This window comes from Borostomias antarcticus (genome assembly GCF_949987555.1).
Source record: "Borostomias antarcticus genome assembly, chromosome: 31".
NCBI classification, from domain to species: Eukaryota; Metazoa; Chordata; class Actinopteri; order Stomiiformes; family Stomiidae; genus Borostomias; species Borostomias antarcticus.
In genome coordinates this window covers 3,004,023-3,029,806 of record NC_140264.1, presented here as the reverse complement: position 1 = coordinate 3,029,806, position 25,784 = coordinate 3,004,023, and the positions used below count along the sequence as shown (strand labels likewise).

The 25,784-nt window shown below is 45.7% G+C and overlaps 1 pseudogene across 1 annotated transcript in view; it reads right to left on the bottom strand.

The window, feature by feature from the left end:
• LOC311327322 (tyrosinase-like) overlaps positions 1-25,784 on the bottom strand; it is a 75,432-nt pseudogene that overhangs the window by 18,170 nt on the left and 31,478 nt on the right. The gene's annotated exons all lie outside the window — the stretch shown is intronic.

Sequence of the window (25,784 nt, the reverse complement as noted above, 5' to 3'; positions counted from 1 at the left end):
ACACAAGCCTGTTGATGAGAAGACTTTCCTTTGAGAGACCAAGACATTGAAGATAGATTGAAAACAAACCAATAAATCAGACAACTGAACAATATAATAGCCTACAGTGCTTTTATTATTGACATTGTGTTATTCCAGATGGTGTATGTGATTACAGACTAGACCCGTGTAGGGCTGCCATGGCCAGAGGAACGTGTTGTTGAGTATAATGACAGCTTCTAATATCAGACCCCAACTCCACATTCCACTCCGCAGTGTGTGACTGTATTTTAGTCGCAACACAAAGCGCTCTCGCATCATGTGCGGAGGAGAAGCTCCAGGGTTCTCCGGTCAGCTCGCGCTCCTCCGGTTCATAACCGGTCACATGCTACCGTGGCAGACCAGAGCCCTGTACTACGAAGCTGGATCACGGTTAGCGCGATAACTTCAGGTTCAAGACTGGTTCATCCGTATCACGAAGGTGGATCTCTTTTCACCGCGTTATATCGCCATGTATTTAAGGACCGACAAAACCCATTAGAGTTTTCTGATGACTATTTATATGAAAGATACCGATTTTCGGCAGAAGGGATCATTTATATCTGTCAACTAATTTTTGTATTAAACATTACAACCATGTAGGCTGTTTATTGGAGAAATTCAAGTAGGCCTATGCCTAGGCTACTTACCGGTTTGGATTATGTTTTTATGTTTGTTCTTCACTTGCCCCCATGAACGTTTTCCATTGCCAGGGTTTGCACTGAAGGTATATATAAGAATAGTCCTAACGTCACATCTATACAACTCATTCATGTTAAGACATGCAAACGTCACATCTAGGCCAGCATAGCGTCAGGCGCGCAGATTGGCTGGGGCAAGGGGGCACTGCCCCCCCTGGTGGCCAGATGAGCAAACTGTCTGCAACGCGTCCAAAACATGTATTCTAGAGACTGGGTCGCGACCGGATCAGAGAAATGCACTGAACAGACTAACCCTAACCCTAACCCTGCACTGAACAGACTAACCCTAACCCTAACCCTGCACTGAACAGACTAACCCTAACCCTAACCCTGCACTGAACAGACTAACCCTAACCCTGCACTGAACAGACTAACCCTAACCCTAACCCTGCACTGAACAGCCTGGCTCCTGCTTGCGTGAGAATTGATCGCTTTGCGGTGCTTATTCCTCATCCAGTTGGGTGGATGGAAAACGTTCAACTGAATGTTCATATTGTTCTGATAATTGTAGCTATAGCAACATAAGAGTGACAGCTTTGACAGCAACCCACACATGAGCTAATCCCATAACTGTAGGCCTACCATTGCTAGCTTTGATATAAATGCAGATAGGCTACATGTGAAGAGGCAATTGCTGGATTCTAATACGCTGTTTATAATGACACATCCCGACATTGAAGCATGAAAGGCGTAGCATACATTCTGTTTTAATGAAGAAATAAAAAGTCTGTAAACTCTGCCTAAAAGCATTTATTTGGTCTCATTTATTAGCTTAATTATTTAATACGTGTGGGTGTTTTCAATTATAATATTGTATTCTTGATACAAGAATGTTGACATTTCATGTAGCATATTTCAGTAGCAGGCTATTCAACACGTTGAATGAATTACATTAATTAATTAAATATTCATATAGCCTAGGCTTTGAAACATTCGTAGGCCTGTTTTCTTGCCTATGTGAATGAATATCGGCCCATAATCTGACTTGCCGTGTTGCTCTGATCCAGGCAGTCACCTTTCACTTTTGTCACTGTTTGCAGTATCTACAGAAATTGTTAATATTTAATATTATTTCGTTACTCACGAAGTGAAGACAGTTTTAGAACAATGAAAGACATGAAGTGCAGACATTGCCTAAGAGAAAGGAGGCGCAGTTGAACGAAACGTGGATATTGGACAGAATAAGCACTGTTTTGAAATGTTGTGGGTCAATCATGCAGCTGTAACAGAATATGCGCATTCCACGTATTTATACCACTATTACAATCCCTATTTGATGAGGGAGGGGGCTGGGACTCACTGCCCCCCCTGATCAAAAAGTCAAAGTGCGCGTATGCATAGCGTTCATCATGGGGCATGTAGCAAGTTATATGGCTATTGACCAAACAGCTATATTAATTAAATTTAATATTGATAAGACCATTAATTTACGCATTCAAACAGTCAGCAATTTTTTTGCCAGCTTTCCTTCCTCGCTTTAGCTGCAGCAACCGTGTTACTCTTGGCCAGAATAATAATATGTTTGTAGTCTTGATATTTCTGAATGATGAGCGTCTGCTCCTCTTGTGTGAAGTGGGCGGGTCTAGATCGCTCCATGTTTGTGATTGGCCAGACCGGCAAACACCGCCTCTTCATATGTGCACGCGCTCATAGCTAGATTAGATCAGCTGGGTCGAGTTAACGAGTTGATGACCACCCTCGTGGTCCCGTTTATCCGTGATTGCGGTTGTCTCGTTTACTCGAGGGAGAAGTTGAACTGGATGTGTTGAACCACGTTCGTAGTACCTCAGACCATGAGGTTCTCCTGATCCCGGTGAAGGAACCCACTGGAGCGCGCGGGAATAAACATCACTTGATAACCCAGGTCCCGCCAGCGCACACACACACACACACACACACACACACACACACACACACACACACACGCACGCAATACACACGCGCGCGCACGCACACACGCAATACACACGCGCGCACGCTCAAGACAATGTAGGCTATGGTGTGATTATGACGTAAAAACCATCTGAGTTCAGTTCGATGGCTTTATTAAGATGAAAGTTGTTAAATATCATTCAGTGTGTGGTTTACAAGAGCGACATCATGGTAAGAACAATACCCCTCCCCTCACCCCCATAATTATCTGGATGTTGATTTAGGTTTTTATTATAATTGTCTATTCTATTTGCGTATAATTTGTCTACCCATAATGCGTTTCTAAAAGTAGCTCAGGTCTATATACGCTTAGGTGGCCTGAAGTTTGTCATTGTTGGCCTAGAGACCAGAAATCCAATATTTTCGAAGGTCTGGGTAGCCTGCGCAAAAATTGGGAATATGGCCCAGCTCCAAGGAGTATCCCACTTCATTAGGCCTGGAGGCTTGTAGCAGCAATAATGGAACAACTACCGTTAATGCAATAGCTAACTGCCAATAACGTAAGCCTAACATTATTTCAATTCGTAGCCTATAGGCTTAATAAAAGTCGATGGGCATTATGTAATAACTGGACAATAATGTGATACACGTAGAGCGGAGGAGAGCGTGACCTGGGTTACCGCCTCACACCACATAGCCGTAGGCCCGAATATCAGGCTGCCACCATCACAACGAGGGCGCAGAGCGGCTTGTTCATAGTTGACGGCGATGTGCGCGGTTGCGGATCCGATGGTTCACCCGCGGTTCAGAAACCCCGTGGCCCCGTGACTCTGGTTCACCCGCGGTTCAGAAACCCCGTGGCCCCGTGACTCTGGTTCACCCGCGGTTCAGAAACCCCGTGGCCCCGTGACTCTGGTTCACCCGCGGTTCAGGAACCCCGTGGCCCCGTAACTCTGGTTCACCCGCGGTTCAGAAACCCCGTGGCCCCGTGACTCTGGTTCACCCGCGGTTCAGAAACCCCGTGGCCCCGTGACTCTGGTTCACCCGCGGTTCAGAAACCCCGTGGCCCCGTGACTCTGGTTCACCCGCGGTTCAGAAACCCCGTGGCCCCGTGACTCTGGTTCACCCGCGGTTCAGAAACCCCGTGGCCCCGTGACTCTGGCAGCCTACGGGCGGAGATCAAAGCATGTCGCCAAACTACCGGTTAAGAATGGTCTTTCCTGGAGAACATACCACACATGCTCGGGATATTATAGGCGAGAATTAAGCCTTCTCAAGACAAATCTATAATTAGCTGTATTTGCTATGTAGCGGATATTTATTAATCTAGCGGAATTATTTATTTAATAGCCTAATATCAATAGGTCTGATTAAATCTGCATAATTGATCACTCCACTCAGAATAGATCAGTGATGAATGTGACTTAGCTGGATGTGTTGAAAGCTTAATCAAGATGACTGTTCACTTCACAGGATGAACTAAACACAGAGGGAAAGAAGAGGTCTTACAGGAAAGCAGACAGAAGACCTGCTAAGGTGAGACCTGGAGCAGAGGAGCGAGTCAGGTCCTCTGGGATTCAACCCTATACTTAGGGCTGAGTAGGCTACCCTACCCTAACAAAGACACTCACCCACCCACCCACCCACCCACCCACCTATCTATCTATCTATCTATCTATCTATCTATCTATCTATCTATCTATCTATCTATCTATCTATCTATCTATCTATCTATCTATCTATCTATCTATCTATCTATCTATCTATCTATCTATCTATCTATCTATCTATCTATCTATCTATCTAATCTGTGATTACATCCATGACCAATACATGGATGTATGTAAACAGGACCTGGTCATGGTGGCAAAGAAAACATCTTGTAAAGATTCAAGATCAAAGACAGAGCAGTTATATTTGTTACAAACAGTAAATAAAAACCAATCAGGGGTATAAAGCCAGAGTCAATCAGGAGCCGGTTGCACCAGTCGTTACTAAGTGGTACTAGGCCTAGTCATAGCCTAAGTGTTGACTAACTCGAGATTTGGTCACTACTCAATTTAAATGGGTTGCACCACTCACGACTAGTTCCTAGTAACAACTAAATATTGACCCACCCTGGGAGGTGGTGTAAGTGATGACTAGTGCGAGAAAGTAGCATCTTCAACTCTGCTATTAGGACGGAGGTGGGCTGAAACATTGTAGCTAAATCTGTCGGTGGAAAAATTATTTTTTTTAGCATTTGTCTTAGTTATATCAAGATTAAGCTAACTATTGGCACCGGTGTGCTTATTGGTGTCATATTTAATACGTTTGAGTAATGTCACGATCGAGCTAGCTAACCACCTTTAGCTCAATGGTCTCAGTTGCTGGTTAGCGAGGGGAGTCCCAGCCCAGCTGATAACCCTCCGTTGCGGGTTGGGGGGAAGCAACGGTCGGCTGGGATCCTGCCTCTCATAGTTAACCAGCAACTGGTCAGTGGACGGTACCAGGCAGCCCACGGTATGTCTGAATCAAAGAAGGTTATCAAACTAGCTGGCTAGGATCATTTAAGCATAACAATCCAACGGCTCCAACTCCCCCAAAAGAACCCCTCCACTGCACAAGCACCAACCCCAATAATAATAATAAGCACAAGCTACCGAGTGCAACGTTAGCCTTGCTAACGGAGATAATGAATTTGGAGGAGAGTGTTGCAGCTGGTGCTAAACGAGGCAAAGGAAGAATATTTTGTGGACTATTATCACATCCATTTCACAGTTGGGATTATACAGAAAGGTGAGGATCGAGCCTGTGTTGGATGACCAACTCAAATGCCTGGCTAGCTCAATATTGTTGCAAGTTTAACATGAATCGCATATGCGAGCCGGAGCCCGTTGCTTTCACTGGATGACTCGTGAAGCATGCTACATTTATCTCGCATACTAAACATGTTTTCGTGGAGTAGTACAGGTATGTACTAAATCGCATGTAGTAGGCGTGTTGCAGTATGTACTATATAGTATGTAATATAGACATTGGGACACGGCCCAAGCTCCTTGGTAAGGGCTGGGTAAGGGCGATCAACCTTACATTTTTACTTGCTTACCGATTGGCTATTTGGATCCTGCCGTCACAGTCATACAACGTCATCTTGACTGCAGGTGCAGATCGAGGGTTCGCGGTACATCACAGCCAGATTGCAATTATGATGTCATAAATAAAACATGTTCTATGTTCTTCTGGCCTGTAAATATTTTACTATCTTACTATTACTACTGTCATGCAGCATGTGTCAGGCTAGGAGATCCAGGAAGTGTTTCCTCTAGTGGATTACATCAGGTCACATCACAAGTCCATTACCACCTTGGACAAAATCCAATTGCATCTTCTGTCAAAAGTGATTTTTAACTTTATTTATTCATTTTTGTTTTACAGTCAATTGAGATTCATCCAGAAGCTTGGGTGGTACTGTTCTCTGTTCTCAACCTGCCAGTCTCTCTTCCACTGTGGTGTCATGGCAACTTCTTCTATTTCCCCATCAGAACCACCCTAGAGATGCTGATCTGTTCTCTCTCTCCCTCTTTCTCTCTCTTCCTCTCCCTCTCTCTCTCTCTCTGTCTCTTTCTCTGTCTCTCTGTCTCTATCTCTCTCTCTATCTCTCTCTACTTCTCCCTCTCTCACTCTCTTTCACTCTCTCTCTCTCTCTCTCTCACTCACTCTCTCTCTCTCTCTCATTCTCTCTCTTTCACTCTCTCTCTCTCACTCTCTCTCTCTCTTTCTCTCTCTCTCTCTCTCTCTCTCTCTCTCTCTCTCTCTTTCACTCTCTCTCACTCTCTCACTCTCTCTCTCTCCCCAGAGTGTAGCTGAGTTGCACGAGTGCTCAGCAGAGGGGATCATGGAGTGGGTTGTCATGGTGACCATGGCCCTCTACCAGATCCTCCGTCTCCACCCGGACCAAGATGGCCGCCGGCCGGCCGCCGACGTCGCACCGCGCCCGCCGCCGTCTCGGGACGGGCGCACGGGTCCGAGCGAGGAGGCGCGTTTCAGTCCAGCAGGCTCTCCCCAGGACCGCGCCTCTCTCCCGGGCTCGGACCCCCCACCCCGCTCCCCCAGCGCGGCTCTGAGGGTCACCTCCCAGAACTCGGAGGAGGCGGAGCTCACGGCCACGGCGTCCGTAGCTGTGGGAGAGATCCTGCGGAGGGTGAAGAGGAGGATGGAGAGAGAAGAGGAAGAGGAGGCGCCTGAGGAGGAGGAGGTGGCGCTCTTCCGCCCCGGCGCCTTCCTGCACGACCCCCGTCTTGTCGCGCTCGCCGAGGAGCTGCTCCAGAACGCCTGGCGGGACGCCCGGGAGAAGGTGCGGCGTATTGGTGGCGCCGTCACCTCCTCCTCCTCCTCCTCAGACGGCTCGGGGGCCAGTGGCGGTGTGCAGGAGGACGCCTGGATGATGGGCCACATCGGGTCGGCGGTCCGCGCCATGGAGGACGCGTCGGCTGCCCCGGAGACCCTGGCGGTGTGTCCGATTGGCCGGAACACCTCCTCCTCCGGCCCCAGCAGCAGCGCAACCCTGGAGGAGGAGGAAAAGGAGGAGAGCCTCTTGGACGCCCTGGCCCGCCACGCCCTGTTCCAGAGCCCCGGCCTGGTCTCCGCGGAGGAGAAGCTGGAGCTGGTCAGGCTGGTGGGGGGCCTCCTCCGGGAGACGACGGAGCCCGCCGACGGAGCCCCTCCCCCGGCCCGACCCTGGAGCCCCAGTGCCGGGAGTCAAACCGGCAGCCCTGCTGGAGAGGAGGAGCAGGAGAACCACGCCACACCCCTCCCCGCCTACGGACCCGACCTCGCCCTGCGGAGCCCCGAGACCGAGCGGCGTCTGGAAGAACAGATCTTCACGGCGCTGCTCTACCGCTTCATCCGACGGGCCGTGGGGAAGCTGGTGGCGGACTTCCTGGGCGTGGCGGCCGCCACCGACACCCCTCTGCACGACGGCGGCCGGGGGGGCCGGGACTCCTCCGGCGAGGCGTCCTGGGGCAGCAGGGACAGCAGTGGTGACCGGAGGGGCGAGCTGGACGCCACATGCGAGGTGCTGACCGCCCGGGCGCTGGCCAAACTCCAGGACACCTGCGATGACCCCAATAAAGCCAGAGTCATCGTCGACAAAGGTACAGACGTCTCTCTTATTGCATGATAGTACACACGGTCTGATGTTATCATGTTATTACACACAGTCTGATGTTATCATGTTATTACACACGGTCTGATGTTATCATGTTATTACACACGGTCTGATGTTATCATGTTATTACACACGGTCTAATGTTATCATGTTATTACACACAGTCTAATGTTATCATGATATTACACACAGTCTAATGTTATGTTATTATATACGGTCTAATGTTATCATGATATTACAGGCAGTCTAGTGTTTTCATGTTACTGTAGACCAGAGTCATTCTCACCTTAATAATAGTTTTACCTGAGCATGTTTTAAAACGTTATGATAGTTAGGAGTGTTATTACTGTGTAACAGTAGCATATTTTTCAACACAGCTGTGAGTGTTACTACTGGCAACATGGAGAAGAACAGGAGTAGCAGGAGGAGGAGCAGGAGGAGGAGGAGCTGTGAGCAGTCTGGAGAGATAGACTCCTCCTCCTTCTCCTCCTCGTACCAGACCCCCACCTCCCCCTCCTCTTCCTGGAGCCTCCCAAACACCCCCTCGTTGGTAAGGAGACAACACACACACACACACACACACACACACACACACGCACATACACATACACACACACACACACACACACGTGTACTGACACACACACACACATGCCGTGTTTAGAATTGACCTGAGTAGTAGTAGGATTAATACATTAGATAGTAGATAGATAGCTCCAGATATAATATAAATGTATTGACATCCACATAATGAATACATACAGTAATAATGAGTTTTTATTAGACGTCTAACTCTACAGTATTTATATGCTTGTCTTCTTTTCTCTGATTCCCAGATCAGTGGTCAGGAAGCTGAAGCTGTCCCCCAGGATGGACAGAAGACATCTAGAGAGGACAAGAAGAAAAAGACCGGCAAGAAACACAAAAAGAGCAGCGTTACTCCCCTGTCCTGCGATGGTAAGACCCCTTCATGTTTCAGTCCAGCAGGCTCTCCCCAGGACCGCGCCTCTCTCCCGGGCTCGGACCCCCCACCCCGCTCCCCCAGCGCGGCTCTGGAGGAGGAGGAGGAGGAGGAGCAGGAGAACCAGGCCACACCCCTCCCCGCCTACGGACCCGACCTCGCCCTGCGGAGCCCCGAGACCGAGCGGCGTCTGGAAGGACAGATCTTCACGGCGCTGCTCTACCGCTTCATCCAACGGGCCGTGGGGAAGCTGGTGGCGGACTTCCTGGGCGTGGCCGCCGCCGCCAACACCCGTCCGCACGACGGCGGCCGGAGGGGCCGGGACTCCTCCGGCGAGGCGTCGTGGGGCAGCAGGGACAGCAGCGGTGACCGGAGGGGCGAGCTGGACGCCACATGCGAGGTGCTGACCGCCGGGGCGCTGGCCAAACTCCAGGACACCTGCGATGACCCCAATGAAGCCAGAGTCATCGTCGACAAAGGTACAGACGTCTCTCTTATTGCATGATATTACACACAGTCGAATGTTATCATGTTATTACACACAGTCTGATGTTATCGTGTTATTACACACGGCCTGATGTTATCATGTTATTACACACAGTCTGATGTTATCATGTTATTACACACGGCCTGATGTTATCATGTTATTACACACGGTCTGATGTTATCATGTTATTACACACGGTCTGATGTTATCATGTTATTACACATGGTCTGATGTTATCATGTTATTACACACGGCCTGATGTTATCATGTTATTACACATGGTCTGATGTTATTACACATGGTCTGATGTTATCATGTTATTACACACGGTCTGATGTTATCATGTTATTACACACGGTCTGATGTTATCATGTTATTACACACGGTCTGATGTTATCATGTTATTACACATGGTCTGATGTTATCATGTTATTACACACGGCCTGATGTTATCATGTTATTACACATGGTCTGATGTGATCATGTTATTACACACGGTCTGATGTGATCATGTTATTACACATGGTCTGATGTTATCATGTTATTACACACGGCCTGATGTTATCATGTTATTACACACGGCCTGATATCATGTTATTACACATGGCCTGATGTTATCATGTTATTACACATGGTCTAATGCAGGGTCCAACAGTACGTTTTTTCTTCACTTTCCTGGTCGGACAAGTGGATCAGAACGTTGCCCAAAGTCAAATTGTACTTGCCCCTATAAAAACGAACCAGTTTTATCCAGCCTGCTCTCAAACTTTCAGCAAACTGTGCATAGTTGGAGTTTAGCCCACATCCTCTAATGCACCCAAGTGACCCAACTAAACTCCTCTGTCCAAGACAATTGAAACGCTCGCACTTGAGCTCATACATCTTGTCTTTACCCAGCACCATTTGAAAGACGTCAGACTGACAGCCATGTGTCACAGTACTAGCCTTGTGTCACCCTACTAGCCTTGTGCCACCCTACTAGCCATGTGTCACCCTACTAGCCTTGTGTCACCCTACTAACCTTGTGCCACCCTACTAGCCATGTGTCACCCTACTAGCCTTGTGCCACCCTACTAGCCTTGTGCCACCCTACTAGCCTTGAGCCACCCTACTAGCCATGTGTCACCCTACTAGCCTTGTGCCACCCTACTAGCCTTGTGCCACCCTACTAGCCTTGTGCCACCCTACTATCCATGTGTCACCCTACTAGCCTTGTGTCACCCTACTAGCCATGTGTCACCCTACTAGCCTTGTGTCACCCTACTAGCCATGTGTCACCCTACTAGCCTTGTGTCACCCTACTAGCCATGTGTCACCCTACTAGCCTTGTGTCACCCTACTAGCCATGTGTCACCCTACTAGCCTTGTGCCACCCTACTAGCCTTGTGTCACCCTACTAACCTTGTGTCACCCTATTAGCCTTGTGTCACCCTACTAGCCTTGTGTCACACTACTAGCCATGTGTCACAATTCACAAATTGGTAAAAAAAAAAGTACATTTATTGTTACTACTCTCCCGAAGCAAGTGAGTTGCTTGATTTACTAGCCTGACGTGGTGTTTTACTTGCCCTGGGCAGTCGGGCAATCCTTATTGTTGGACCCTGTCTAATATGATCATGTAATTACACACAGTCTAATGTTATCATGATATTACACAGTCTAATGTTATCATGATATTACACACAGTCTAATGTTATGTTATTACACACAGTCTAATGTTATCATGATATTACACACAGTCTAATGTTATCATGTAATTACACACAGTCTAATGTTATCATGATATTACACACAGTCTAATGTTATGTTATTACACACAGTCTAATATGATCATGTTATTACAGTCTTATGTTATGTTATTACACAGTCTAATGTTATCATGTTATTACACACAGTCTAGTGTTAGGTTATTACACACGGTCTAATGTTATCATGTTATTACACACAGTCTAATGTTATCATGGTATTACACAGTCTAATGTTATGTTATTATACACGGTCTAATGTTATCATGATATTACAGGCAGTCTAGTGTTTTCATGTTACTGTAGACCAGAGTCATTCTCACCTTAATAATAGTTTTACCTGAGCATGTTTTAAAACGTTATGATAGTTATGCGTGTTATTACTGTGTAACAGTAGCATATTTTTCAACACAGCTATGAGTGTTACTACTGGCAACATGGAGAAGAACAGGAGTAGCAGGAGGAGGAGCAGGAGGAGGAGGAGCTGTGAGCAGTCTGGAGAGATAGACTCCTCCTCCTACCAGACCCCCACCTCCCTCACCTCTTCCTGGAGCCTCCCAAACACCCCCTCGTTGGTAAGGAGACAACACACACACACACACACACACACACACACACGTGCACATACACACACGTGCACATACACACACACACGTGCACATACACACACACAGACACACACACACACACACACACACATGCCGTGTTTAGAATTGACCTGAGTAGTAGTAGGATTAATACATTAGATAGTAGATAGATAGCTCCAGATATAATATGAATGTATTGACATCCACATAATGAAAACATACAGTAATAATGAGTTTTTATTAGACGTTAACTCTACAGTATTTATATGCTTGTCTTCTTTTCTCTGATTCCCAGATCAGTGGTCAGGAAGCTGAAACTGTCCCCCAGGATGGACAGAAGACATCTAGAGAGGACAAGAAGAAAAAGACCAGCAAGAAACCCAAAAAGAGCAGCGTTACTCCCCTGTCCTGCGATGGTAAGATCCCTACATGTCTGTTCTCCAAACTCCTCTTCCACTATAACTCTCACACACACATACACATGCGCACACACACACACACACACACTGACACATGCGCACACACACACAACACACACACACGCACACACACACACAAAGCTCTGTTTTCATGAGACTTGCTGTGATGTCATATCCTGTTGTGCATGATGGTGTGTTTCCTGTCCTGGTCCAGAGCCTGCTGAGTCCTCCAGCAGCAGAGAGGAGGAGGAGAAGGAGAAGGAGAAGAAGAAGAGGAGGTCCAGCAGAGGCTGGTTCCAAAGGGCCTCCTCCGCGCTCTCCAGGGCTTTCTGCTTCAGCTGTTGCAGGAAGAAGACTGGCCAGCAGAGGGCGACTCCTGCCCACTGACTGAACTACAACAACAACACAGCAGCTTCTCTGAGGGCTGGACCGCTGCATAACATCACCCTCAATATCACTACACATAAAACATCACCCTCAATATCACTACACATAAAACATCACCCTCAATATCACTACACATAAAACATCATCCCTTCGTTCTATTACGGTCCGTTCATCAGTTCACAGCTTCAATGAAAACTTCAATAAAATCTTTAGCATTTAAACAATATGCTGTAACTCTCTTCTATTCTTCAGATGTCAGAATGTGCAGGTGTGGTGTAGCGTGTGCTCATCTGGTCCTTCTGTTCAAGCCTCTACTGACCAGCGTTTAGTCAGACTCATATTTATTCACGTTGCGTCTTGCTGGTTTCTACTGCTACATTCAGAACACGGCGGTTTTTTAACGGCGTAAATGAACCAACGCACACCCCCCATCGGCCCACCCACGCACACACACGCGCGCACACACACACACACACACACACACACACACACACCTGTGTGAGGATCCTGCGGACGTCGGCGTCGGTGTGGCTGGAGTTGAGCTGTTCCAGCAGCAGCTCTGCCGTCAGACACTGGGACACGTAGTTGTCCACCCTGCTGCCATCGTACCCGTTAAACACCCCATACAGGAAGCAGCCATCCTCGCCTCTGGTCGGACACGGACACACACACACACACACACACACAGGATGTGTTAATACTTTCAACATCCGCCCAGTCCTAATTGCAGTTAACTGTCATCACTGTCACACTATACTGACATTGCAACCATGTTCTCTAATCTGCTGCACACTGTATTATATATCCACAGTACGTGTAGCCCCCACCGGGTGTGGCCGAGGGTCGTTTCTGGGTGAGCTAGCACCTGAATCGGAGGTGCCCGTCTTCGTTGGGGTGGCTCTGGGTGTCCTTGCCGTCCGGGCCGTAAACACAGTTGGGCGCAGATCCGACACCGCACATCTGACACAGCGGCAGGTCGTCCGTCCAGCTCTGATGCTGGGCGACCCCGGAAGAGAGAGGTCAGCGGAGATAGCAACACGACTTTAATACTGACATAAGACAGATGTAAAAACAAACCGTATATAGCTATACGTGATTGCCATTACACACAAAGGCGCATCTGATGTCCAGCCACTGCATTATAATTGACATCCAATTCGATCCTATTCGGGGTATTTAGGTAGCATTGCTACCGTAGCTAGCCATGAGAGTCTCAAATCAAATGTAACACAATGGACTGGATGAAACAAGATAGCACTATGGTGGCTTAAAAGTTTTGCTTCGACAAGAAATGCATGCCATGGTTTGCTATAGCAACAGCCTGACATATTTATATATTTAGCCAACTAGTCGTCTAACGTTAGCTAGCACTAGGTTAGCTTGGCTAGAGCGATTGCAAACACAAAAACCAGGCCCCTTTGTACGGATAACTAGACAGACTGACCCGCATACGATATGCAAACCTTGCCAGATATCAGTGTGCATGTTTTCAAAAGGAGAAACTCTTAATTATCTTACGCTTTGCATCCATGGAGGTATAATATAACTGGAGAAGGCATTGAAAATGGCTGCCTATTCATTTCAATGAAAGTTGCTCACCGGCGCATGAAGCCATTTGACGTAGTGGCCAAAGCTCGGTATTGCAAGTCACGTGACGGCATGCGGCCCAAGACCCTTATTTCCCATGGTTGGTGGATTATGATAGATGGGGCTAGAAAAGGAAAAAAAATTTTTTCTGGGAATCATTCAGCATCAGAGACCAATCTAATCAATTTAAACTTTTAATTCAATGGGTTTTTTTTTTTTTGAAGCCACCAATACCTGTATCGAGCCATTTGAAACATGTGCTGTGCACGAGCCTCGGGACGCTGGGCGCGCGTTCATGAGTCCTGCGAACTCGGCGGAAAACACGTCACCATAGGAAGACCCGCCCTACTCTGCCTCTGATTGAATAGTTTTAAGGAAGTCATGCAATGACGTCGGCTAACATTTGCTATGCTTTTAGCAATGAAGCTGCTATGATCATGCTAATCATAGATATGAACGTATGTCTATGATGCAAATGATCATGACGTGGTTACTTTAGGACATCGTTGGAAAAGATCTAGAGGGTAAGTGGGTCAATGTTGAATAACTTAGCTAACATTATCTAATGTTACATTTCTTTATATTAACATCAACTATATTGATAGGCTAGGGAGCTATGCTAACGGTAGCTAATGCTAACGGCTTAGGGTTAACGTTAGTTAATGCTAACGTTACGTTCGGAGGTCTGATGTATTTCAATTTTAACATAATGTTGAGCATGATCAATGTGACATTGTTCATACATTGATTACAGTCTGTAATCTTGTCTGGCATTATTTAGCTATAGTGGGCTGATGCTACTATAGCATTTGCCACATTATACATCAAATTAATCAAGCATGGTTAGTGTTATTACCTGAAGGCATTATTACCATTGCAAGTAAGCATGCCATGTATATGCCATGCCTGGAAATCAAATTAATAGTGTAATTCTTCCCCATCATAGCTCATTGTACACTGATATAATCATTCTCCTTGCCTTTGCTAATACTCATCTCTTTTATCAAACTTTGTGCTAGGAAAGAAATCTGGCTGTGATTCGTCGCTAGTGCTCATCCAGGCTGTTGTCATCTCCCGCCTGGACTCCTGCAACTCCCTACTTGCTGCCATCCTGCAGCGTTGGCCATCAGACTCCTGGAGAAAGCTGCTGCTGACCTGGTGTTCAACAGCCCCATGCTCTTCCACACAACTTCCCTACTCCGTTCTCAGCACTGGCTCCCTGCGCTGTCCCATCCAGTTTAGGACTGTGGTGCAAGCCTACAGGGCAAATGAACAGCTCCCTCCTACCTCCAGGCTGTGTTCAAGCTCTGCTGCCTTGAGGTGATTGGTTCCCCAGTTGCTCCAAGCCCCCCTATGGCAGATTGTAACGGCCATGGCTTTTTTCTGTCCTGGCCTCACAGTGGTGGAATGAACTGTGCACTGATGTCAGAACAGAGCCAATAATACACACTGTTCATAGTGAGCCTAGTTATTATTGATTAACTTGGACTGTTTCCTCTCTCCTTGTCAGTCATTAAAATATGTTCAGTGTTTCACAATACTGATGTATAACATTTCATTATTTTGTCTCAGACCATTTCTGAAACAATCATCGGTGTCAGTATACATTTCCCTCCAATGTTATTGCTTGCCCATTTTTAACCATTTAACTACCAGACTGTACAAACAAATTGCACACCTATAGTATTTTCTATTGGTGATTTTGCATCGTTGTAAAGTTAGCTATCTGCTTTTTAGCCACCGACAGCTACCGTTAATATTATGGAAGCTGCTGTCGTGAGCTAACTTGCTATCACGGTCTTATCGTGCAGCTTCACAGCCTGCTATTAGCAGACAGCACTAAAGTTGACAAAATCACACTTGCACATCATTAGAATTCCAAACATTTATATGGGATTTATCATTCAACTAAACATGGAACCTGAATACTACCTGATATTTCAACCTGCTGCCATCAGTGATCGGCGCGTCTGCTTGTTTGCGTCATATCTTACGCAGTGACATTCATGTAGTGTCCCAAAACTGTTAAATCATTCCCCATGTAGTTCACTATGAGTCACACTCAATACATCCATGGTAGCACTACATAGGGAATAGGGAGTGAGTGAACCATTTCAAACACATCTCTGGTAAGCTCCGTTAGCCATCTTACTTGTCCTGATGCCATGTTCCATATGAGAACACTCAGTTAGCCTACTGTATTAAACTTCTACTTGTCCCGACAGTTAACAGATATAGACCCGGCGACAGTTACAGAGATAGAAACTACAAATAGATAGGCTTTGTTCGTAATAATTAAATTACAACCAGACAGAGAACAAGGAGTTTGAGAACGGTAGGCTCATCTAATGTGCGAGATGAGCTACAGCAATGGGTCAATGAGTGGTATTACTGCGCCCCTATGGGCATGCGAGCGGTGGTGCGGAATGACGTAAAGCGCCTGTTAGAATACCGCGGGTCAAGTTACATTCTTATGTTCTCACATCTGTACTGCAGGTGGACCACTCCTCAAGTTCTGTCTTTTTCTTACACTTACTAACAGAATCACTCACAGAATCACAATCATTCACGTCACTCTAAATGTAATAAAATAAATCTTTGTTTTTTTTGTGTTTTTTTTTGCAAAAGCTGAATGTTTATTTAAATTCCTTCTTCACACCAAACGGTGATGGCGGTTATCGCCGGCGGTAGCCCCGCCCCCTTCCTCCGCGCCGACGGCATTTGGTTCCGCCTCTGAGGCCGGGCTCCTGGTGGACTGGCCGGGCGGAGGACGAGCGAACGCTCTCTTCCAGGAGGGCTCTCTTCCTACTTCTTCTTTCCTCCTTTCTTTCTTTCCTCATTCGCTGAGGAAGAGGGGAAAAAAAACAGAGCATAAACACCGGGCAAGTCCACCATGTCTGATTTCTATGACCCAAGTGAAAATGCCAACATGCACACTCTCACACTGTTGTGGTGCTGGGAGTAAATCCCTTTAAAAGTTTCAAATGAAGAATAACGTACTCCCGCACACACTTTTTCTCTGCTTTTAATCAGTCAACGTTTCGGTTTCTACCTTCATCAGAACAGATTTTTGTAACAATGAGAATGTGAGTTCATTTCTATGACCTTCATCTGACCCTCGGGCTTCGCTGCTTGATACCACGCCTACCTTGACCGTTGTCTTGTTCCTCATTCGGAGAAGCATTCTCAGTCCTGACAGGGCGCTGTAGAACCCTGACAGGGTGCTGTAGAACCCTAACAGGATCTCTATATGGCAGCCGGAGTTTCTATAGAGTTCCTGCACCAGAGAACTGGCCCACTGTGCCAGACGCATAACGAGCTCCCTGGAGGACGTCCCCCTCTTCATTTCACCATCCCAGAGTCTGGTTCTGGTTCTTGTTCTTAAGCCAGACTTGATGTCCACATCTTTTCCAACCACCTCTATCTTCACCACGGTGCCTTGATCGAAACGGGTGAGGCTCTCATGTTGGGTGATGTTCTCAAGTTGGGTGATGTTCTCAAGTTGGGTGACATTCTCAAGTTGGGTGATGTTCCCAGGTTGGGTGACGTTCTCAAGTTGGGTGATGTTCTCAAGTTGGGTGAAGTTCTCAAGTTGGGTGACGTTCTCAAGTTGGGTGATGTTCTCAGGTGGGCTGAGGGCATCGAGAGCATCTTGTGACTGTAGCTGGGCATTTGGTGCCATTTCCGTTGTCTTTGTTGCATCGCATACGTTGTCGGAGAGTGAGATGTTTGGTGATTGTAGGCTGAAGCTGTCCAGGGTAGCAGACAACTGCTCAGGTCCCACAGTTGAAATGCTGTTCGGAAAATTCTCAGGGTCTGGAGGCTTGCGCATTGCGGGTGCTATTAACAGAGCCGCTGTAAAGAGAAACTTCAATATTCGAAATTCCATTGTTCATGAAGGCTATTGCTCAAACAATAAGAAGTGGCTTCACTCTGAAGAAATTGTTTAGTTGTGAGTTCCTCAGAATGTTCCCAAGGTATAACAGAATTCCGTTGTTATGGTGACATTAGTCACAAAATATATATATCTATGACATCATAATGGTACTTCTGCTGCCTTCAAGGTTGGTTTTTGGTTGTTCTGAGCAGAGCATTGCAAAAGCCTATCGGCTCGTAGGCAAAACGATTTAGAAAGTTTAAGCACAACTGCTCACATGCATCACTGTTGCTCTTTATAAGCAGCTATAGTTTACGTTTCGTGACATCCCATTCACATCCCTTACAGCCAAGCACAAGTGCATTAAACAAATATAGCTTCTTTAAATGTAATCAGTTTAGCTATACTGTAGCTACTGTATACTGCAGTCAGTCCCGCACTCACGGTCAAGTACTGCATGGGCTGAGGACGCGCTTGGGAAACAAACTCCGAGCAAGGGGAACACGGCCATATGGATATTGCGAGACATCCACACTCTGAACAATAACCAATATTTAGAGCTGAAACTAACTGCATGACACATCATTGCTTATCCAGTTTGTATGACCATCTGCTATGAATGCGCAGTGGGCTCATCGGCCAGGGTTCTTTAAAACTCTTTTGATTGTCTAGACCCTAGGGGCTTGTTTTATTATGCAGTATATGTATACATGTTAATTTAGCAATGTTTTAAATTGAAAAACGTGTATGACCATGGCACAACTCAAACGGGATCAAGAAATGATTTGTCTCTTGCCGTTGACTACCGTACATATTTTGTCCGATTTAAGGTCCCATGGTGGTTTGCACTTCTCCTTAGGCACTCAGATGTCAGAGGAACACCTACAGAACCCTCCCTTTCGACGTGACCAAAATTTGGACGGTTGGACATTAGATGGCCTAGCCCAAAACTACCACTACTCCACTCTACTCTAATGTATCCACTACACGAGTGATCTAGAGATCCTCTACTAGAGTATGCACGTGTGTGTGTGTGTGTATGTGTGTGTGTGTGTGTGTGTGTGTGTGTGTGTGTGTGTGTGTGTGTGTGTGTGCGCATGCCCAGGCCTTTGGCCCATAGTTGGCCAGTTTACCTACTCAGTTAGCTTACCCTGTGTTGTTAGTCATGCCTGTTGTTTTGTCTCATTGGTTTTCTCTGTTCTTGTAAAGCGTCCTTGGGTGTCTTGAAAGGCGCTTTATAAATCTAATTGATCATTAATGAAATGCCAACAAAAACATAAAACCCCAAAATAATTATATATATGTTTAATGAAATACTAAAAAAAAAAAAAAAAAATGCTTGTGGTTTGTTATTGCCCCTCGACCTTTTGTTACTGCACCTTGATATGTACTTGATGTGATACAGTATGTACCTGTCCAAAGTTCTATTTCTATATGTATATCTATTTCTATATGTATAGTCTATATGTTTTTAAGTGTTTCTTTACATGTCTTGTGTATTTGTCAGGGTATGTCTGTTAGTGATTGTCGTGTCCCCACTCTTGGCCTGCACCTTGACGTGGTGAGTGGGCTTTAAACCAAGCCAGGCCTTTTATAGTTGTGTTTTGTGTTTTTCTGTTTGCTTAAGTGTCTAATATTGAAGGTACAAAACCTTTAAAAAAAAAAGAAAGAAAGAAGGCCCTTCCTTCCCATAAAATTCCTGCGATTGTAACAGGTGTTGTATTGATTCCACCACACTTGCCCACACTGGGTTCAAACCCGGGTCCTCTGACTTAGGAACGCATATGACCACCTTTCTAGAACACTGCCACCAGCTATTCCAATGAAAAGCTAGCGAATCAATTGTGCACATGGGCAGTACTAATACTGAGGACAGAGTTTAAACCAGTTCAACCAGATATTCACTGAGCCTGATGGGCACCTGCCAGCTAAAAACCTAGTACTGTCACCCTCCACTTCTGCTGCGCCTGTATCCAGCCATAGGGGCTGATTATTTATAATGATGTTGGTGAAGTTTAAAACCTTATTTACACATAGTGTTTGCTGTTTTAAAAGATAAATGCAGTGATATGAGGCGCCACCTATTGGTGAGGACAAAATCATTTTTGACTGGCTAGATGAGATAATGAATTCCTGATGTGCATAATGATGTCACTAAATCCCACTGTGATTGCTTTTTCAGTCAGTGAACAGGAAGCAGAGCAACCCCTCTCTGTTCGATCACCTGATAGAAGAACCTCCTAGGTGAGACCACACTACAGTACGTTGCTCCAGTAAACATATGAAGACCCAGCCGTATTTAAGCTGTCTTGTCTAATTTGAGCTGTCTTGTGAAGTCCTTGTTTTTCACATACTCCCCCCAACCCCCCTCCACCTCCAGATGTGTAGTGCTCTGATCTACAGTCCCCCAAGTACAGGCAAGACCCCAGTGGCGCGGGTGCAGACTAACGAGTGTAGGCAGGGACCACAAAGGTGTATATAAGGAAAGGAGCTGACTGCCTTAGCAAGTGGGTTGGTGAATCAGAACACATAATCAGCTCTGCCTTCTCTTTGACCAGGTTAGCCAATGGGGCAACTGTGGCGGTTGGGGGAGGGGGGTATAATTATTGGACAGGACACCCGACCATCATCCTCAGTGTTGACTGAGAGCTTGTGATGGCTGTTTGTTGGTCTCTCCCCAGGTCAACCTAATGAGACCCTCCTTCATCTTCTTCCACAAGATAGACCGGCTGGCCCCAGTACGCTCCAGCAGACAGGACCAGATACACAGGTGAGGCTTGTCTGTCACGGAGCCACCGCCTCGCTCCACCTCCGGTGTAACTCGGTTCTTCAGCTTGGCTGCGTACTTGATTGATGTTGCACATGGGCGATTGGAACTAAACTAACCTTGCGTTGCATTTGTCTCTCTCTCTCTGGCTCTATCGTGTCCACTCTGCTGGCGCTGATGGATGGGTTGGACAGTCAAGGGGAGCCAATGGTCCAGTTCCTGTTCATGCTTGGTTGTTGCCTACTCACCTTCCCATCTCCTGCATCACCTGCCACTTGCCTCCGCTCTGCCCAGCTGCACCTCATCCCTCATTACTCTTAGCATTAATACCAGTCAATTTCCCTTGGTTCTCTGTAAGATCATCCAGTCATCTACCAAGTCTGTTCAGCTCTTCTGTCTGCCATATTATGAAGTTGTTTATTGAAATTGAGTTAAAGTAGTTTGTATGGGTCAAGCATCCTCCAGTTTGTATGACTCAAGATCTGTTTACTGCCATGTATATGGTTCACACATACTAGAAATGTGACTAGGGTTAAGGCATACACTGTTGTAGACACAGGACTGGGAGCAGGACAGGACAGTGCAAAGACATGACAGTTTTCTTGCATGTCAAGTTGGTCAGTTGGTGACATGTTTTTAATTGTTGTTTTGTGATCACTGTCTTTGTGATATTTTCTGATGACCAAGCCTTTGATCTAAGCAGAGCCTTAGCACATTATGGAGGAACCATGTCCATTTCTTTTACCGATCCCTGAGAGCAAGACCTGTGAATGTCCTGAACAGTGTGGTGGCCACATTTGTTGGGAATTTGGGTGGAAACCGTGTGGAACATCATTGCATAGTTTGACTGCCATTTCATACCAACATTAAGAGAAAGTGGAGAAGTAGGCTATACCTTGTAAAAAAAAAAAATCACCAATAGAAAATACTATAGGTGTGCAATTCGTTTGTACAGTCTGGTAGTTAAATGGTTAAAAATGTGCAAGCAATAACATTGGAGGGAAATGTATAGTGACACCGATGATTGTTTCAGAAATGGTCTGAGACAAAATAATGAAATGTGATGAAAATGTATGGAGCTGGCTGTTATCAAGAAATGTTAATCTTAACCTTTGTAAGCTGTTTCTAATGAGTTGTGTGTGACTCCTGTTTGACCGCACGAGGGTTTCTGGAGAAGGAGGTCACGCCAGGGGGGTCACGTTGATACTCAAGGGGGGTTCTAGGTAGAGGACGTGTCTCCACCGGACAGATTTACATGTTCCCTAGGCCAAGGGTGACATTCTCTCATGTGATGTACAAACACCGACTGTTTAGATACTGGGGCGTCAGGCGCCTCATCCTATCTTCAGTGCAAGGCTGTATTTCGAGAAGAGAGAGAGAGCTTTGTCTAGAAGGAAGGAGGGGGGTGTGGGACGCAGAGCTAATCAAGGACAATAATAAAAGACAAAGAGATTCAACAAATGTTATACATCAGTATTGTGAAACACTGAACATATTTTAATGACTGACAAGGAGAGAGGAAACAGTCCAAGTTAATCAATAATAAATAGGCTCACTATGAACAGTGTGTATTATTGGCTCTGTTCTGACATCAGTGCACAGTTCATTCCACCACTGTGAGGCCAGGACAGAAAAGAGCCATGGCCGTTACAATCTGCCATAGGGGGGCTTGGAGTAACTGGGGAACCAATCACCTCAAGGCAGCAGAGCTTGACCACAGCCTGGAGGTAGGAGGGAGCTGTTCATTTGCCCTGTAGGCTTGCACCACAGTCCTAAACTGGATGGGACAGCGCAGGGAGCCAGTGCAGAGAACGGAGTAGGGAAGTTGTGTGGAAGAGCATGGGGCTGTTGAACACCAGGTCAGTAGCAGCTTTCTCCAGGAGTCTGATGGCCAACGCTGCAGGATGGCAGCAAGTAGGGAGTTGCAGGAGTCCAGGCGGGAGATGACAACAGCCTGGATGAGCACTAGTGACGAATCACAGCCAGATTTCTTTCCTAGCACAAAGTTTGATAAAAGAGATGAGTATTTGAAAGGCAAGGAGAATGATTATATCAGTGTACAATGAGCTATGATGGGGAAGAATCACAATATTAATTTGATTTCCAGGCATGGCATAAACATGGCATGCTTACTTGCAATGGTAATAATGCCTTCAGGTAATAACACTAACCATGCTTGATTAATTTGATGTATAATGTGGCAAATGCTATAGTAGCAGCAGCAAGCATCAGCCCACTATAGCTAAATAACGCCAGACAAGATTACAGACTGTAATCAATGTATGAACAATGTCACATTGAGCATGCTCAACATTATGTTAAAATTGAAATACATCTGAGACCTCCGAACGTAACGTTAGCATTAACTAACGTTAACTAAAGTTAACCCTAAGCCGTTAGCATTAGCTACCGTTAGCATAGCTCCCTAGCCTATCAATATAGTTGACGTTAATATAAAGAAATGTAACATTAGATAATGTTAGCTAAGTTATTCAACATTGACCCACTTACAGATGTGGGAAGTTAGAAATGTGACCGCCGCTGGTAATTTGGTCCTCAACTAGGCATTTTCAGTTTTCAGTTTTTTACAGATTATGAAAGTGCAGATTGTAAGCTTTCAAATGAGGTCTCATACATTGAATTCTGAACATATTTGAAGAAGATATGCTTATTTGAATGCTAGTACTGCCAAATCAACTTAGCTGAGAAATCTCCCTCCAAAGTTCTCCAACATTTCCACACCTCTGACTGCCAGGTAATGGGCGTGAACAATAGCCTGGTAACCCCTCCCCCAGCCACTCCCCCACTGGACGATCTGTCATTATCTGTCAGAGTGGCTGTCAACTTGGGGTATTACCTGAGAGTGGCTGCCAAGTGAGGTGCTCTCTCACTGATAACCCCACACTCTTTGAGTCAGTATTAATCTTGTGTTGTGAATGCAGTTAAGAACAATATAAGATGAAGTTCAAATTTAACGTTCTTTATTGTCACATACATGATATAAAGTACAAGCATAAGTATTAAGTGTACAAAAAAAGGCAACTGTCTAAGTGTTAAAGTGTACAGTCAGTTGTCTGTTTTATAGACAAGGTGCATAGTGTTCATTGTGATCAAGTGTACAACAAAGTAATAACATTCCCCAGCTCAATACTCAAGGTAATAACAACAGTTCTCAGCTCAGTATTCAATATTCTAACAATGCAGTCTGTGCAAGTGTGGGCAAGTCTGTGCAAGAGAACAAGCAACGCTTCAGTATACAAACAGGAAAACAGGAAAGGCTGTGGCCTTTCTCCTGCAGTGCTGTCCGTCCTGATGATCTGCAGTGAATCTACAAGCGGACAGTCTTGTTCTGAGCTGCTGTGGAGTTTGGCGGGGGACATGTGACGTCTCGTCCCTCATCAGAACAGAACTCTCTGATCTTGTCAAAGAGATACGTCTGTCTGGCCATGTCCAGTCCGGGTGGGGCTTGCACAAGAAGACCTTCTCTGGGGGGCAGGACATCAGGCTTGCGCAGCAGCCGAAACTCGACTGCCGGTGCATCACGGTGTTCTCTGGCCACAACCATGCCAGGTCTCTCAGCATCAAAACTGCAATAGAATAGAAGGAGGAAAATACATTAAACTATTGCCCACAGTACTGGCACTCCATATAGATAAAATAGTACCAGAATGTGTTGATTAAATAGACTAGCTAATGCATGATAGGATGAACGTATTCTCACCTGTTGTGCAAAATCAAAGCTGTAGTGTATAGTGATCTTCTTGCTGGCTGGTATGGAGGGGCCAAGGGAGAGCTGCAAATCCTCACCTTTTTGCTCATCCTGTAACCAAAACAAAAAACAAAGGTGTCAGACTACCATAGCTCTCATGCTCTCTCATTCTGTTTCTCTCTATAATATAGCTACCTAGCTCGATATTAGCTGCCACGCTGGCTAGTTTAGGAACAAAGGGCTAGCTCAGCTAACTAGCATGTTAGCTAACGTTAGCTAGCTAGCCTTTGTTAGTTTGTTATGCTAGCTAGACTTAGTCACTTGTTTAGAAAGGAGCTACTGCTAAACGACTAACGTTAATGTAATGTAAACAGCACAGATAGTATAAAGATCAGCTTACCCCAAAGCAAAGCAGAATGCTTGGCGGTGGTGTGAATCTGGTACGTCGTTCGCGTTCGCTTTGTAGCAACTTGCTTTGCTGATACAGTCATCTCTGTATCACAGGTCATCAGGAATAAAACTCCGTGTACGAACGAGTCCTGCTCTGCTGGAGTTTTAGCTGCTCTTAAAACTCTTTCCATGCCCTGGATGCCATCCCCGTCTTCTCTTTAGCAAACGCTGTAGCATCCATGGTTTAACTTGGAACTGAATGTAAACAAAGCCGGCGTGTTTGGGAAGGGTGGGGGGCGGAGAACCCGGAAGCAATAGCCAATGAAACCAAATCATGCTAATCGATCTGCCCGCCCCCAAGCCCGGCTCGAAATCAGCTAAAAACGAGCTTAGTTTGCAGATTAATTAAACGTATTTCGTGAACCTAAAACTGTTGTCTGTTATAGTAAGTAGGTTCTTCACAACTTGAACTTTGGTAATACCCAACAAAACAAAAAACGAAAAAAAAAGTTTTTTTTAGTTATTTTGCCCTCTAGCGCATTTCGGGGTTTTCCCGAGTTGCGGACCAAATCACCAGCCGCTGTCACATATGATTTGGGACTATGGGGTCGAGGTTTGTGTATGGTTTAGATAATGTTGTTATTGTATCTAATTGTGTAAAATGTATGAATGTGATATTGTAATTATATTGTTACATAGTTTTGTATTGTTTATGATGTATGCTATGTCACCAGGGCACCATTGTAAATCATCCCTGGATAAACAAAGGGAAAATTATATATATATATATTCTGTATATATTATATAATATATAATGGATGTAAGTGATTTTAATAAATTCTAATTTGCCAACACACCTGACTGCTGGTCCACTCTTCCCCCCTGAAACACACCTGACTGATGATATAGATTTAAATATACTGACAATATATTATATTTATACATCTGTATAATAAACAGAGTCTTTATTATAGCTTGACAGGTGACACAGTTACATGACTAATCCAGATTACATACATGAAACGTGTCCTTAAAGTGACAATCTGAAACTTCCCTGCTCAAGGTGTGTCTTTGAACTGCATTTCCCAGAGATCACCTCCAAACCTTGTGTGATGTGGGTGATGCCAG